Below are 16,052 nucleotides of genomic sequence, written 5' to 3'. Positions count from 1 at the left end.
TATGGACTCACTGGGGAGCCCTTGAGATACATCAGCCATAGTCAAGTGGGATCAACCAAGTAGGCCCTCTGCGCCACACCCACACACTCAGCACCATCATTAGTAAATCAGAGAAAATCACGTGCAGCCCCCCCCACCTACCCCGGGTCCCCCCCACAACAACACCAACCCCCCACCTACCGTAACCCAATCCAGCCCCAACTCTTCCCCTTCCTCCCCCCCCTTCACCCCACTCCCCCCACCCCTATACTTCATAAAACTCTGAAGTACCTGTCGCGGCATGGGCAACCTCGGGCCCAAAACAGAGGACCCAAGGCCAACCATACCAATGGATCCCAACACCCCCAGAAACAGTAGAATCACCCCCCCCCAGTCAACTCCCACTCTAGTAGGAGGCTGGTGGCCGCTATTGAGTAACCACCCGAACCCCAACCCGCAATACCACACACGTACAAGGCACCATTTAGTGCCGGCAACATAGGCAGTGTCAATGCATCTAAGCGATGGGACCTGGCCGTGCGACCCCCATCAGCCGGAGTCCACAGCATCCACAGACAAGTGCAGTTCTCCCCAGGTCTTCAATGGTTTTTCCCAGAGTGGTCAGAATCCATAGCTCCACTATCATGTGTCTCACTGGCGGAAGCGGATCTCTTCCGCGATCTGGACCTCCGGTTCCGTCCGCCCCGGGCAGGCTGGCCCCTCCGGTCCTGTGACGATCCCCTCGAGCCGCCCGGGTCCAGGCCCGGCTGGGCATGCGGCCTGATCCTCACCGTTTCGTCAGTCCATTTAAAGACGTCCTCAGGGGTATCGAAGAAGTGTGTCCGCGACTGGTAGACCACCCGCAGGCGGGCCGGATACAGCAGGGAATACTGGATTTTCAAACCCCGCAATTTGGCCTTGGCAGCTATGAAGGAGTGACGCTGCTGCTGCACAAGCCTGGTGTAGTCGGGAAAGATCATTATCTTCTGATTCTCGAATGAAATGGAGTCCCTGGTTCTTGCTTCCCGCAAGATAGCATCTCTATCATGATAATTCAAATGTCTAGCGATCACTGGTCTGGGCCGCTCGCCCTCCGGTGGCCTCTGTGTCAAGGCCCTATGCGCTCGCTCGATGACAAAGCAAGTGGAGAGCACCCCCGAGGGCAGCCAGCCCTCCAACTACTGGGTTAGAAACTGTTCCATAGTTCCTTTCTCACACCTCTCCGGAAAACCAACAAAGCGAAGGTTGTTTCTGCGTGCGCGCCCTTCGGCATCCTCCACACGGAGCGCGAGGGCCTTTTGAGTGTGTTCCATCGCCGCCATTTTCTGCTTCAGTGTCTTGACGTCGTCTTCCACCATCGAAATCCTGGATTCCGTCTCCGTAATCCGTGCCACTGCATTCCGTAGGTCTTGACGCAACAGGGTCACATCCGCACCCACTTCCCCAATCTTGGCGTCCAGCATGTCCCTGGACTGGGTGATCGCCGCCATGAGCGCCGCATTGTCTGGCCCCACTCCATGACCCCATCTGAATGCTCCGGGCCCCCCGCTGGGTCCCGTGAATTTATCGATGGGTCCTTGTTTGGAGGGACCGCCGCCACCTCTGGTCATGTCTGCGGTCAACCCTGGGGCTGCTACGTTATGGGTGTTCGCACTAACGCAGACACCACGCACCTCCAAAAGCGTCCAATGTAGGCCAACCCAGCTTTTCTTCCGCACCTGGGTGTAAATGTCTTTGATACTGCTACCACTGGGACTGGGTTGGTTCCCTTGGCCGAAACCAGAACAGGTGTCGCAAATCAGTATCGGACTGACCTTCGGTCTGCACCCACCGCGCCGGCCGCCTCGTGGTTCCGCAGTCTCGTGGCCCACCTGCTCCTAACCACTCTACACTAGTTCACCGGGTGCTGCAGGCCCTCGCACTCTAGTGGCCATCTTCCGAAGCCCAGCAGCCCACAGCACCAACACCAGGGCCTCAGGGGAGTCACTTACTGTTCGTGGACCACCTCCGGGCTGCGCCAGGCTCGGGCACAATCTTCGCCAGCCCGTATGACTGCCCACCGGTCCGCCGCAAGAGGAAGTGCAGTAGCGCTGTGCCCAGTCCTCCGGAGAAGACCATACACCAGGGTCTCAGCCTCCCAGGCCCCGCCGCCGGTCCGCTGCAGCCAGAGTTAGATGCCAGCCCCGGGATCACCAAACTCGAGGCCCCGGCTGCCCGGAAATGATGCAGGCCGCCGCTTCCCCCGGGGGTCCTCCGTGCACCAGCCATGTCCCCTGCAGCTGGCGAGACAACCTGGGGCTCGTCCGCCGCTCCGCCGACCTCCAGAGACTTCAGGCCCCGGTGATATGGCAGTGCGGCCGGCCCGCACACAAGACCTCCTGCCCGGCAGCACCAAAATTGAGGCCCCGGCCTCGCTGCCCAAGACTAGGCCGCAGGACGCCGCCGGTGACTCAGCCGCACCCGACAGCCCAGGAGCACCGCTTTCTGCACCGGAGGGCTCTCGGCACTGTCCGACACACTTGCCCCACAGTTGGTCAGCGGCACGGGTCCTGGGGCCAGGATAATTAATCGGATAAGGATCGGGCCGGCGGGAGCTCTAGGAAGCTGCAACCGCCATCGTCGCCCGCTAAGCCACGCCTAAACCCAGATCTTTTGACTGGGTGTGAGTGTTTGATTGATTCAGATGCTCCGTCCATCACCCCCCCCCCTTTTGTACCGCTTTTGGCCGCCATAAGTGTGGCAGGGTATGCTCAGACGTGAGTCCCTTGCTCACTTTGCCACTGGATTCAAGCAAGCCGGGCTGAAGACGGCTGGAATGCCAGAAACCGGTCCTCGGAAGCTTGTTTCCGGTCCAGGGAAGACATGGCTTGGCAGTTCGGGCTGGACTGTTCCCATGAGGCACAGGGTCAGACTGATTTGCATATAGCCATGTCTGAACTGGGGTGGCAGAGTGGGCTAAAAAACGGTGATTGATTAAACCCAGATTTTTTGACTGGGTGTGAGTGTTTGATTGATTCAGATGCTCCGTCCATCACAACCCCCTTTTGTACAGCTTTTGGCCGCCATAAGTGTGGCAGGGTATGCTCAGACGTGAGTCCCTTGCTCACTTTGCCACTGGATCCAAGCAAGCCGGGATGAAGATGGCTGGATTGCTAGAAACCGGTCCTCGGAAGCTTGTTTCCGGTCCAGGGAAGACATGGCTTGGTAGTTCGGGCTGGACTGTTCCCATGAGGCACAGGGTCAGACTGATTTGCATATAGCCATGTCTGAACTGGGGTGGCAGAGTGGGCTAAATAACGGTGATGGATTAAACCCAGATCTTTTGACTGGGTGTGAGTGTTTGATTGATTCAGATGCTCCATCCATCACCCCCCCCCTTTTGTACAGCTTTTGGCCGCCATAAGTGTGGCAGGGTATGCTCAGACGTGAGTCCCTTGCTCACTTTGCCACTGGATTCAAGCAAGCCGGGCTGAAGACGGCTGGAATGCCAGAAACCGGTCCTCGGAAGCTTGTTTCCGGTCCAGGGAAGACATGGCTTGGCAGTTCGGGCTGGACTGTTCCCATGAGGCACAGGGTCAGACTGATTTGCATATAGCCATGTCTGAACTGGGGTGGCAGAGTGGGCTAAAAAACGGTGATGGATTAAACCCAGATTTTTTGACTGGGTGTGAGTGTTTGATTGATTCAGATGCTCCGTCCATCACCACCCCCTTTTGTACAGCTTTTGGCCGCCATAAGTGTGGCAGGGTATGCTCAGACGTGAGTCCCTTGCTCACTTTGCCACTGGATTCAAGCAAGCCGGGATGAAGATGGCTGGATTGCTAGATACCGGTCATCGGAAGCTTGCTTCCGGTCCAGGGAAGACATGGCTTGGTAGTTCGGGCTGGACTGTTCCCATGAGGCACAGGGTCAGACTGATTTGCATATAGCCATGTCTGAACTGGGGTGGCAGAGTGGGCTAAATAACGGTGATGGATTAAACCCAGATCTTTTGACTGGGTGTGAGTGTTTGATTGATTCAGATGCTCCGTCCATCACCACCCCCTTTTGTACCGCTTTTGGCTGCCATAAGTGTGGCAGGGTATGCTCAGACGTGAGTCCCTTGCTCACTTTGCCACTTGATTCAAGCAAACCGGGCTGAAGACGGCTGGATTGCCAGAAACCGGTCCTCGGAAGCTTGTTTCCGGTCCAGGGAAGACATGGCTTGGCAGTTTGGGCTGAACTGTTCCCATGAGGCACAGGGTCAGACTGATTTGCATATTGCCATGTCTGAACTGGGGTGGCAGAGTGGGCTAAATAACGGTGATGGATTAAACCCAGACCTTTTGACTGGGTGTGAGTATTTGCTTGATTCAGATGCTCCATCCATCACCCCCCCCCCCCTTTTGTACAGCTTTTGGCCGCCATAAGTGTGGCAGGGTATGCTCAGACGTGAGTCCCTTGCTCACTTTATTTATTTTATTTATTTATTTATTTTTATTTTTTATGCTTATAAAGCGCCAGAATAGACCCCCGAAGGGGTATCTCCGCGCTATAACTGCAGATGAGGGTGGGATATAATAGTGTGTCCGATGGTGAAAAGGACAGTTAGTTGCTGGGAAACAGGTAAGTTTTTAGGTTTTTCCGAAACATCATGTGGTTAGTGAGAGACCTCAGTTCCGGCGGCAGTGAGTTCCAAAGTGTAGGTCCGGTATGAGCCAGCGCACAACCACCTTGCCTGGTCTTCTTAACTCTAGGTACCTTCAGTAGTTGCTGGTTACTGGAGCGCAAGGAGCGCCCAGGGGTATAGGGCTGGAAGATGTCAGTCAGATATTTAGGGCCCTTCCCTGTTAAGCTCTTGTGGATGGTACAAAGAGTTTTAAACTGGACTCGCTTCTTTACTGGAAGCCAGTGAAGTTTGGTCAGTAGGGGGCAGGAGGGTGTCCTTGGTGGAGCGTTCAGGACAATCCTCGCTGCTGTGTTTTGGATAACCTGCAATTTCTTGAGTTGTTCCTCGTTAGCTCCAAGGAGCAATCCATTGCAGTAATCTACCCTACTGATAACAAGAGCCTGCACCAGTGTTTTTCTGTGGTGATCCGGTAAATAGGGGAAGACTCGTCTTAACATCCCTATAGCCCGGAAGCAGGTACCGGCTACTTGATTGACATGATCCTTGAAAGTGAGTTGTTGGTCAAATAACACTCCCAAGTTTCTAACCTTGCTTTTGGGGGTGGGGACAGGTCCTAGTTCTAGGGGCCACCAGTCCGATGACCAATGTGCCGTCGCTTAGCCGAACAGCATCACTTCGGTTTTCCCGACATTACACTGCAGACAATTAGATGACATCCATTCTGCAATGGCTCTCATGCCATCTGCAAAGGATCTTTTTATTGCAGGTGTAAGATTTTTGAAGGGAAAAAGGAGTTGGGTGTCGTCAGCGTACGACACGGGGGTGAACCCGAAAGATCTTGCTAAGTTGGCAAGGGGGGCCACGTATATGTTGAAAAGTGTGGGGCTCAGACAAGAGCCCTGTGGCACTCCCTTGTTGAGCTCCCTGTGAGTGGATTTATGGGAGCCCAGCCTAACTTCTTGGGAACGCCCAGACAGAAAGCTCTCCAACCACGCCAAAGCCTCTCCCTCTATTCCTACCTCCTTTAGGCGATGGAGAAGCACCCTGTGAGACACCGTATCAAAAGCGGCGGAGAGATCCAGCAGCACCAGAATCATAGAGCAACCATCATCCAGTGCCATTTTGATGTTATTGGTCACTGTTTGAAGTGCTGATTCTGTGCTGTGGTTCGGCCTGAACCCAGATTGAGAGTGGTCCAGGCCTTCCGTCGCTTCAAGATGTTGAGAAAGATAGGTGTTCACGTGCTTCTCCCTGATCTTGCCCAAGTATGGTAGAAGAGAGATAGGACGTAGGTTGGAGAGGTCTGTCCAGGGAGATGATGCCTTTTTTCTTATCGGGTTCACCACTGCCTTTTTCCAGTCTGCTGGGACCTGGCCTGTCCAAAGGGAGATGTTAACCACTTCAAGTACGTGGGGACCCAGCAGATAGATCATAGGGCCGACCATTTTCGCAGGAATGAGGTCATTAGGGGATCCTGTTTTTATATGATTGCAGAGGGTAAGGAGCTCTGTATTATCAATGGGAGGGAAGGACGTCAGAGAAGGTTTATTGTATATGGCAGGAGTCAGGGTTGAGCATATATTGGTGTTATTTATGTTGTTATTATTGGCTGCTACTATTCTTTCATAGATGGTGTTTATTTTATCTTCGAAGAATAGAGAGACTTTATCGCACAAATCCTGCGAAAAGTCATCGGAGCTTTCACATGCAGTAGGTTTTATGAAATTCTGCAAAATATTAAAAAGTTCCTTAGAGCAGTTGCCCGCTTCTGCTATCTGTTGTGTTAATTGTTGTTTTCTGGCCAACTTTATATTTCTATAATACTCTGATTGAGCATTTAAAAAAGTTGTTCGGCTATTTTCTGTTTTCGTTTTCCTCCAAGCCTTCTCAGCTCGTCTGCATTTTTGTTTCTCTGCTCTCAATTCCTTAGTATACCATCTTTCTTGTTTCGACACCGGATGTTGTTTATGTCTTTTTAAAGGAGCTATAGTGTCGATGGCTTGTTTGATAGATTCATTGAGCTTGGCTAAGGCCATGTCTGCTGTGTCTGAATCCTGAATGTTGGGATCTGTCCATGCTTCTTGGACTTTGTTAACAGTAACTTTGTGCCATTGACGTCTCCAGGAGGGGGAGGAAGGTACATTCTTTGTAGGTCTTACAGGAGTTAATAATATGAATTCCAGCAAAGAGTGATCTGTCCAAGATATATCTTTAGCTGGTGAGCAGATTATTTTGGCACAGTTAGAGAAAAGTAAATCAAGCATGTGTCCTCCTATGTGGGTAGGTCCGTGATTTTTTAGTTCTAAGCCCAAATTCGAGAGATCTGTGATTAAAGCTGTGGATTCGGTTAATATTGGTCGATCTACATGTATATTAAAATCACCCAGAAGCAGAAAATCTTCTTTTGATTTTAAGTGGGGGGGCTAATATTTCTTGAAGGGTGAGTGCAAAATTAGGGTTTGATCCTGGAGGGCGATAAACCAAGGCCCCTTTCCAGGTGAAATGGTTTGTTAGAAGGATTTTAAAAAGCAGAATTTCTAGCTGCGAGTTTAAGTGTTGTTCTATGATGGTTAGTTGTATATGGTCCCTGTGTATAATTGCCAATCCGCCTCCTGTTTTAATGTCTCTGTCTAGATGTTTAATCTTATATCCGGAAGGAATCCCCATTGCTATTGCTGTGATTGTATGGGGTTTTAATCATGTTTCCACAAGAAAACATATGTCCGGTTGGGTGGAGTAAATTAAATCCCAAACCTGATGTTGGTGTTTGGGTAAAGAGCGTACATTTAGGAGGAAGCTCTTCAAACCCTTGGGGGGGGGGTATTGGAGTCTGGGGAGGGCGCATTAATGTTAGATAAGCGCCGACATTGAAGACAGGAGAAACCACCCTCAATACGCTGCCAAGGTATGATTGTACTACAACGAGTAGGTGGTCTAAGGCTTAGTAGCGTTTGGGCGGAATAGGTAAGTGTTTGGTGGCCCTTACCGGTGGTATCTCGTAGAGCAGGGACAGGGTCCATCGCCCCTCGCCCCGTCCTGTCACGGACGGGCGCAGACGGGCTTTTCTTCACTTTGCCACTGGATTCAAGAAAGCTGGGCTAAATACGGCTGGAATGCCAGAAACCGGTCCTCGGAAGCTTTTTTCCGGTCCAGGGAAGACATGGCTTGGCAGTTCGGGCTGGACTATTCCCATGAGGCACAGGGTCAGACTGATTTGCATATAGCCATGTCTGAACTGGGGTGGCAGAGTGAGCTAAATAACGGTGATGGATTAAACCCAGATCTTTTGACTGGGTGTGAGTGTTTGATTGATTCAGATGCTCCGTCCATCACCACCCCCTTTTGTACCGCTTTTGGCCGCCATAAGTGTGGCAGGGTATGCTCAGACGTGAGTCCCTTGCTCACTTTGCCACTGGATTCAAGCAAGCCGGGCTGAAGACGGCTGGATTGCCAGAAACTGGTCCTCAGAAGCTTGTTTCTGGTCCAGGGAAGACATGGCTTGGCAGTTCGGGCTGGACTGTTCCCATGAGGCACAGGGTCAGACTGATTTGCATATAGCCATGTCTGAACTGGGGTGGCAGAGTGGGCTAAAGAACGGTGATGGATTAAACCCAGATCTTTTGACTGGGTGTGAGTGTTTGATTGATTCAGATGCTCCGTCCATCACCACCCCCTTTAGTACCGCTTTTTGCCGCCATAAGTGTGGCAGGGTATGCTCAGACGTGAGTCCCTTGCTCACTTTGCCACTGGATTCAAGCAAGCCGGGCTGAAGACGGCTGGAATGCCAGAAACCGGTCCTCGGAAGCTTGTTTCCGGTCCAGGGAAGACATGGCTTGGCAGTTCGGGCTGGACTGTTCCCATGAGGCACAGGGTCAGACTGATTTGCATATAGCCATGTCTGAACTGGGGTGGCAGAGTGGGCTAAAGAACGGTGATGGATTAAACCCAGATCTTTTGACTGGGTGTGAATGTTTGATTGATTCAGATGCTCCGTCCATCACCACCCCCTTTTGTACCATAAAATGCTATAAGCCACATTTACACAGCCATTGTGCCGCCGGTAGGGCACTTTTTTTGATGCACCGGCGGCGCAGTGTGGCTGTCCATATTTACAAGGCCACGTAAAGTCACCCTGCATGACCTTCCATGGCCTTGTAAATATGGGCCACTTTCATGCATTACTCTGTGTTGAGGGCGTTCCATGAGTGTTGCGTTGGGTGCTCCCAGGCAACATCCATGGAGACTGACACATGCACAGATTTACAACATTGTACACCTGGGAATGTGTCAGATTCCTACGCCTCCCCAGGGGAGGTTCAGGAGTGCCGCAACAAGGAGAATTAGTTCTATTTCTTGTCATTTTTTCCTCTTTCTATGTGTGCTTCATTTTTCAGGATGCTTAGATAGAGGACAATGCCATCAATTATGTTTTTGTGCAAGATTGTGTCCCTGGGATTGTTATCTCTACAGTGAAAAACAGGGTGAGACTGAAAGATCATCGACCACAGACCACCGAACGTACCTCATCAATGAAGAGAAGAAGGTTTTCTTCTGCGGCCAGCTGAATCACCTCCTCAATGCACTTGCGACTCTGCACATGGCCTGCACAGTGAGGAAGATATTGAGTGGTGTAAGCGATGATGTCACATAGAATTAGTCGGTCACATTTTGTAATAGAGAGAAATCCAGGAGGAACAGTAGGGGAGCCTGTAACATCAGCATCAGAAAGAGAAATACCCCCATAGGCCCACCTGGAAACCACTATAAAGCCACTATGTGGACGGATTATTGTTGTGATCTTTTCAAAGGTACTCATATGCTGTACACAGATGACCATATTATACTCTTGCATAATAATATTATACTCTCGCAGAATTTTGTAGATCGGAATGGACTAAAGTGCAGCTTCTCCTCTAGCGTATAACTGACCTGATTATACTCTCGCAGAATTATACAGAGCAACAAGCTAGAATGTTGATACTCCTAAACAAATTTGCAGTTATAAAGTAAATCTATATAGGTCGCGATGGGCTTCAGTCAGATGCTGTCATTTCCCATTCTTCTTTTAAATATCTGGGGCAAAAGTCCCTGTAGGGGTGGGTCTGATGTGCCAATCCATTGAACATACTTTTGAGCTTGGGTCATTAGAACCTCAACCGATGGCACAATGGTTTTTTGTATCATTGGCTGCACCAATATCATAAAAAGTATGGCACTTCTAGAAAACCTTTCTTATTTCAAGCCATTACAAAGACGCAGCCTAAAGTGGGTTTTACTTGATGCACAGACTCTCAGGACTTCTGCTATCTCAGGGTTTGTCATCTTGTTGGGGTGATATTCAATGGCGAGCCAACTTCAGGCATTGCGTGATGAATGTTGCACTACTTTCCCACCGTCAGATCCAGTAATTGTATTATATAGCTACTCGCTGCTCCCTCTTACCCATAACCACACCTCCAAAGAGCTATGAATGAAGCAATCTTAGGATATGAACCTGAGCTTTAAAGAAAATATAGAAATAAATAAATAGACAAATATGGATTTAAAGGAAATTCAGTCTTATACAAACCATTTAATCTGGGAGATAAGGAAGATTGAACGATTTTTTGTAAAGGAATTTTGTGAGACTACATGGAAGTGGGCTGGGCCCTCCTGGGTCCTCAAATAATGAAATTGTAACACTGGGCAGCTGATCTGAGATTTTTCAGGATTTCATTAATCTTTAATAGGATCGAGATGAGGAAATTCTAGCACCTTAGAATACAAGGTCATAGGGGCTGAATTTCACTATGTGCCGCAGGGGTGCATCGGACATGTGTGCCTACTTTATGAAAAGACAGGTGCTTTAGAACTTCAGAAGGGACTGCAGACATTTGGGCATCACCGTCTGTAAGAGATCACCCTGGTTCCATTGTGTGTGCTGGTGTGATCTCAAGAGGGTGCACCCTCAGTTGTAATGGGTGTGGTCCAACTAATTGTTTTGGAAGTTTACATAGGGTGACCTTGAATCTAAGGTTTTGGTGGGCTTTACCTGAGCACCAGTTACATTGCACAAGAGACACCTTTTCTTCTATTGGCAGAGGGAGTTTAAGTGATTTGCCCAGAACCACAAGATGTTGAGTGACACCAAGGATCAAACTAGTTCAGAAGTCAGCAGCTCTGGCCATAACGCCCCATCCTCTCCACACATTAGGAAACATTTTGCCTCTGCTCTTATGCCAGATTGTGCTGTGTTACAGACATAGGAGCTTTGGAGCTGTCAGGAGGGTGCACTGACTGGGCCATATTGAGGTTGTTTAGAGTAAGCATGCCTCAGAGAGTGCTCACAAAAGATCCCCTGGGAGTTAAGTGCAATCACGCACTTCACCTTCTTGTGTGGTGATCTATCAGGTGGTTCCAAACATCCAGTCATCTTTCACTAAAGTGCTTCCCCAGGGCAGGTGAGAGCTTACGCCCGCACTGTGAACAGAACATTCACAGTAATAGGGCGTGCAGTCCCAGTCTGGGCCTGGTTCACCCAGTTAACTGTGGGCTGCAGTATTGGTATGAACTGACCAGTATGTTTCAATTCCATGGGATTTATCTAACCTCTCGGTCAATCCTTTATGCTCCTATTTCTGAGACAGATACTTTACCTTTGTAGCTCAGATAGCCAAAGATATAATGGATGAAAACCAATCAGTATAAGCTTGTATGATGATACAAGATATGTGTTTCCAATGCAGCCTTTACCAAGCATGCACACAGAGGACTTTACCACATATGCATTTACCATGCATGTCAAGTATAATAAGATAATAAAAATCGCAAAAACACACACACATATATATATATTTATTTATATATATATATATATATATATATATATATATATATATATATATATATATATATATATATACTAGCAGCCCGCCCCGACCGTGTCCGGGAGCAATAAGGCTTCCCCGACCCCCGCCAGCCCCGACATAGCAGCCCATCCCGAAATTAGTGTTCAGGGCCCCCGCCCGCCCCCCCGTCCCCCGCCTTCCACGACCCCTGCCTGCCCCGACATTGTCCGTGGGTCCCCTAGAGCCTTACCTCAGCCGCGGCTCCTCCCCCGCGCTCCTCAGTTCACAGCTCCGCCGCTCCTCGCCGCTCATCACCGCTCCTCCCTGCCTATCCGCCGCTCCTCACCTCCTGTCCGCCGCTCGTCACCGCTCCTCCCCGCTTGTCCGCCGCTCCTCCCCGAGCCATGTCCGCCGCTCCTCCTCGCGCTCCTGGACGCCGCTCCTCCCCGCGCTCCTGACGTCAGCACGCAGGTCGCGGCCGGCGCTTCTTCCACGGGACTACTTTTATTTTCCACTAAATTTTATAAATAACGTATTTTTTTAACTTTATATAGCCTATGTCCATCTGCACACCCTGACGATTACAACGATGTATCAGGTGTGTGGATTGGCGCTATGGTTCCCTAGTTTACCTGCCTCAAAGGTTCAAAGTTCTTCCTTTATAATAGTAGTATAGATATATATATATATATCAGCACATCTATCTATATATTTATATATATGGATATAGATATATATATATATAGATATATACTCTATTTATTATCTAATGGCGGTTGCCCGTAGATAGTTATAGTTAGGACCTCTTATCTATAGGAAAACTGCAACATTCTATTGCCAATAACTTTGGCGTCGATGGATGAATCTTCTTGAAATTTTCCAAACTTTTGGCCAGTTCAGTTCCACTCCCTCCCCGAGGGGTGATTGGTCCAGCGGGGGCTGAGAAAAAAGGGGGATCCCAAAACGCATTTTCCCCATGCAATTTCCCATAGGACCTTTAGCCCTGCTACAGCCCGAACGGCTGAACGGAATTACACCAAACTGGCAGAGAGGTAGTCCTCAGTTCCGACTTGTGCCTTTGGCCTATCTGGTGTAAATCTGTTCAGTAGTTTTTGAGAAAATTGTGGTTGAATTAATTTAGATATCTGAGTGTGCGAGGATTGGCCTCGTAGGATAAGCGCACCATCCTGATCAGGCGCTCAAATCTAATTGGCCGTCAAGCGGTTGTAAACATTTGAAACCAGGAACTGTTGTTCGCCATTTTGTGTCTCGGTAGAAGCGAAGCTGAGGAAGTCTGTGGATTATGTTGGCAAAACGTGAACAGGGGCAAGTTAGACACACCCTGACTTCCTAGGCCTGCTTAGGGGGTGACATAGGGACCCATAGGGCGAAAAAAGTAAGATAGTATTTTTCTTTTTTTTAAAAAGTCGCGAGATGTGCGTAGTATCTGCGCATTTTGCCACCGAAAAAAAAAGAAGCATGTATTTTTGAGATATTCATCAAGCTTATGTGTTTAGATATTGGGTGGCTCTAAAAAGAGCCCTTGTGTTTACTGACAGATTTTAGTACCTACAAGTAAGTACCGATGCAGAGTCTAAAGTTAAAGAGGAAGACTCTGTTTCCCTCATCTGTAAAATGTACACCATCTGTCCTATACATGCCATGCATATTGAAACGCAGATTGTTGTGGTATATGGACCCCATTCTATAGTCTCGGAGAAAAGCAGAAACAGATTTATTCATATGTTTTCTAGCTTTCTCAATCTGTGGATAAAATTGATTGGACCAGTTCAATTTTTGCCTGTGGCATATGTTAGAATATACGAAGGCAGTTTGGGGGAAAAGTGACATCAATTCTCCAAAGGTGTCCTTCATAAGCATTTCCAGACCTACCCCAGGCAAAGTGCCTAGGTCATTGCCACCACAGTGCACAAAAATGAGGTCAGGGTGTTGAAGATGTAAAAAGGATTTCACCAATGGCATCAATTGGTGCCACTTTAATCCTCTCTGTCCAAACAATTTAATGTCTATGTTTGGTAAAGGTAGGTCTTTATGAATTCCTTTCTGTTCTGAGTACCTTTGGCTCCAGAAAATATAGCTGTGTCCCAAAATCCACACTCTAAGCATGTTGAAGGGAGGTCTGGATGTACTCAGATAGTTTCTGTAAATGAAGTGCCAGTTTGAAAAGTAATATTTTTGTAAAATGGAGGATAAGATTCTACATTGAAAACTAGGGTGCAGGTTCCTGTTTTTTGAAAGCCTGATTCGTATTGGTTAACAAAAATTGATAGAAAGAAAGATTACATAATATAAGCTGGTATAGTGAGAAGTCAAGCTCACTTGCTGTTTTGATTAGTAACATTGTGTGATGAACTTTTGACCTGTGTGCTCAGTGAAGTGTTCCATGAAGTGTTTCTATGGCAACAGGCAGAAGGCAGAATGGGGGTAGGGGGTAGGGTTAAAATGTATGTCGTTTGGAAAGGATAGAAATGTCTAACCAATAGAAATGTGTGTTTGGTTTTGTATTAATGTGGCAAGGAATGTGATTTGATGTTCAGGTGTATATGTGTTGAAAATGAGAGGGAAACTCTGCCATTATATGGTTCTGGTGAGAGGTGTTGAAAACAGAGATTTTGAATAAGAAAATCTGCTGTGTGACTGACATACTTTTTATTCTACAAAACAATTGGAAAGGTGGGTTATTCATTTGTGAGGGAATCTATGTGGTGCATTTTGGTTTTAATTAGAGTACTGTGTTTGTTCTGCTAAAGTGAAGGGAATATTATTTTTTCTCTCGAATTTTATTGTGAGTTTGTGTCCATTTAGAAAGCATTCTGAGATAAGCATTTTGGTGTGCATATTATGAAGAAGGACGTTCAAAATTGTCGTTTTAGTGGCAGAAAACTGCAGCTAAAGTGGCGATAATGGGTTTGATAATATATACTTGTGAATTCTAATAGAAACCTATGTTCTAGTGTGAACATGGGCTTCTATTGGAATTCTTGACGGCATATTATCAAGACCATTATCGCCGCTTTTGCTGCACTTTTCTGTCGCTAAAACGGCAATAATTTTAACGCTCTGATTGATAATATGCCCCTTCATGTGTTTTACGATATGTTATTAGTTAAAACGTATCGTGTAGTCACATTTTGGTAGAATTAGAAAATAGTCATTGGTTATGTGTTTCCAAAATTAGTTAAGTACTAATAGTAAAATGCAGTTCTGAAATATGTATAATGTATGGTTGATGTTTTTGCCGACAGATAAGTACATGCAGTCTTGCACTGACACTTCCACCAGTATGATTTCCTACACTACCCAAACACCACTACACTATTGTAAACCCTTAATCTACCTGCAGCATGACCACCTACACTACTTATTCACAACTTTACTGCCCTAAACTTTAAATCTACACCAGTATAACCTCCTACACTAGCCAAACACCCGTTTATTTCCTAGAACATTCCCCTACCACGACCGCCTACACTACACAAACACCACAGCATTATCTTAAATCCTGAAACGCTATCCCTAGCATGATCTTTTATGGTACATAAACACCATTGCACTATGCTAGAACACTGCCCCAGTATGAGTCCTTATACTACCTAATCACCATTTCAGTTTTCTAAAGCTTAAATCCATCACAACAGGATACCGTACACTACCCAAACATTACTATAGTATGTTACTACTGTATTTATAAGGAATATTGGGGCATATTACCAAGCATTCGCGATAATTATCGCTATTGCTTGGTTAGCGAGAAAAAATTATCGCCGCGCTGCGGTGATTTTTATCGCAGATAAACCTTGGTATTACCAAGGTTTATCGCAAATGCGATAAAAATCGGAAATAATGCATGAATATCGCTGAAAAGTCAGCGATATTCAGGCATTACCGAGCTAATGCTCTTAACCATGTTATCCACCTACCATTGGATAACATGGCTAAGAACTGCTCAGGGGCAGGTGTTAGCTTTTAGAGATATTCGCGCTTAGCGGGAATATCTCCAAAAGTTGGTAATAGGAGATAGCGATGTTAGCGACTGTTTCCAGTCGCTAACATCTTGGCACGCCCACTTTGCATGTCATTAGTGATAAATATCACTGACATGCAAAGAGGGGCCCAAGATGGTCGCTATCTCCTACTAGCTGTCGCTAACTGGTGTTAGCGACAGCTAGGTAATAGGGAGATAATTTTATCTCTGCTTTCTTGGCTTTTAAAGCCAAAAAAGCGGATATAAACCCCCTTGATAATATGCCCCATTATTTGTCTAGAATCACACAGTGAGTCTGTGCATTTAGGATTCATTTTGGTAGTTCATGTGCCATGTGACCCCTTGAGCAGGACTAGAGTGTCAGGGTGTGTCTACCCTGTCCCCTTTTCACAATTTGCACACATATTTCACTGACTTCCTCAGCCTCGCTTCCACTGAGGCCCAAAATAGCTGCCAACAGTTGCTGATTTTGAATGTTTACAACCACTTGACAGCGAGTCATTGGGACGTTGCGCTTATCCTACGAGGCCAATCCTCGCACAATCCGCGGATCCTTCGTGCCCATAGATATATAAATAACTTTAACCGTAATTTTCAAATAAACTACTGAACAGATTGGCTCCAGATATGC

The 16,052-nt window shown here is 47.5% G+C and overlaps 1 pseudogene across 1 annotated transcript in view; it reads right to left on the bottom strand.

Annotated features, from left to right (window-relative positions):
* LOC147663879 (alanine aminotransferase 2-like) overlaps positions 1-16,052 on the bottom strand; it is a 131,189-nt pseudogene that overhangs the window by 15,467 nt on the left and 99,670 nt on the right. The window contains exon 6 of the transcript XR_015305207.1: positions 9,111-9,190. The product of XR_015305207.1 is annotated as an alanine aminotransferase 2-like (transcript). The remainder of the gene's footprint in view (positions 1-9,110; positions 9,191-16,052) is intronic.

The sequence above is a fragment of the Lissotriton vulgaris genome, unplaced genomic scaffold (genome assembly GCF_964263255.1).
Source record: "Lissotriton vulgaris unplaced genomic scaffold, aLisVul1.2 SCAFFOLD_3089, whole genome shotgun sequence".
Classification (NCBI taxonomy): domain Eukaryota; kingdom Metazoa; phylum Chordata; class Amphibia; order Caudata; family Salamandridae; genus Lissotriton; species Lissotriton vulgaris.
Note: the sequence above shows the minus strand (reverse complement) of the source record. Positions and strands in the feature narration are given on the sequence as shown.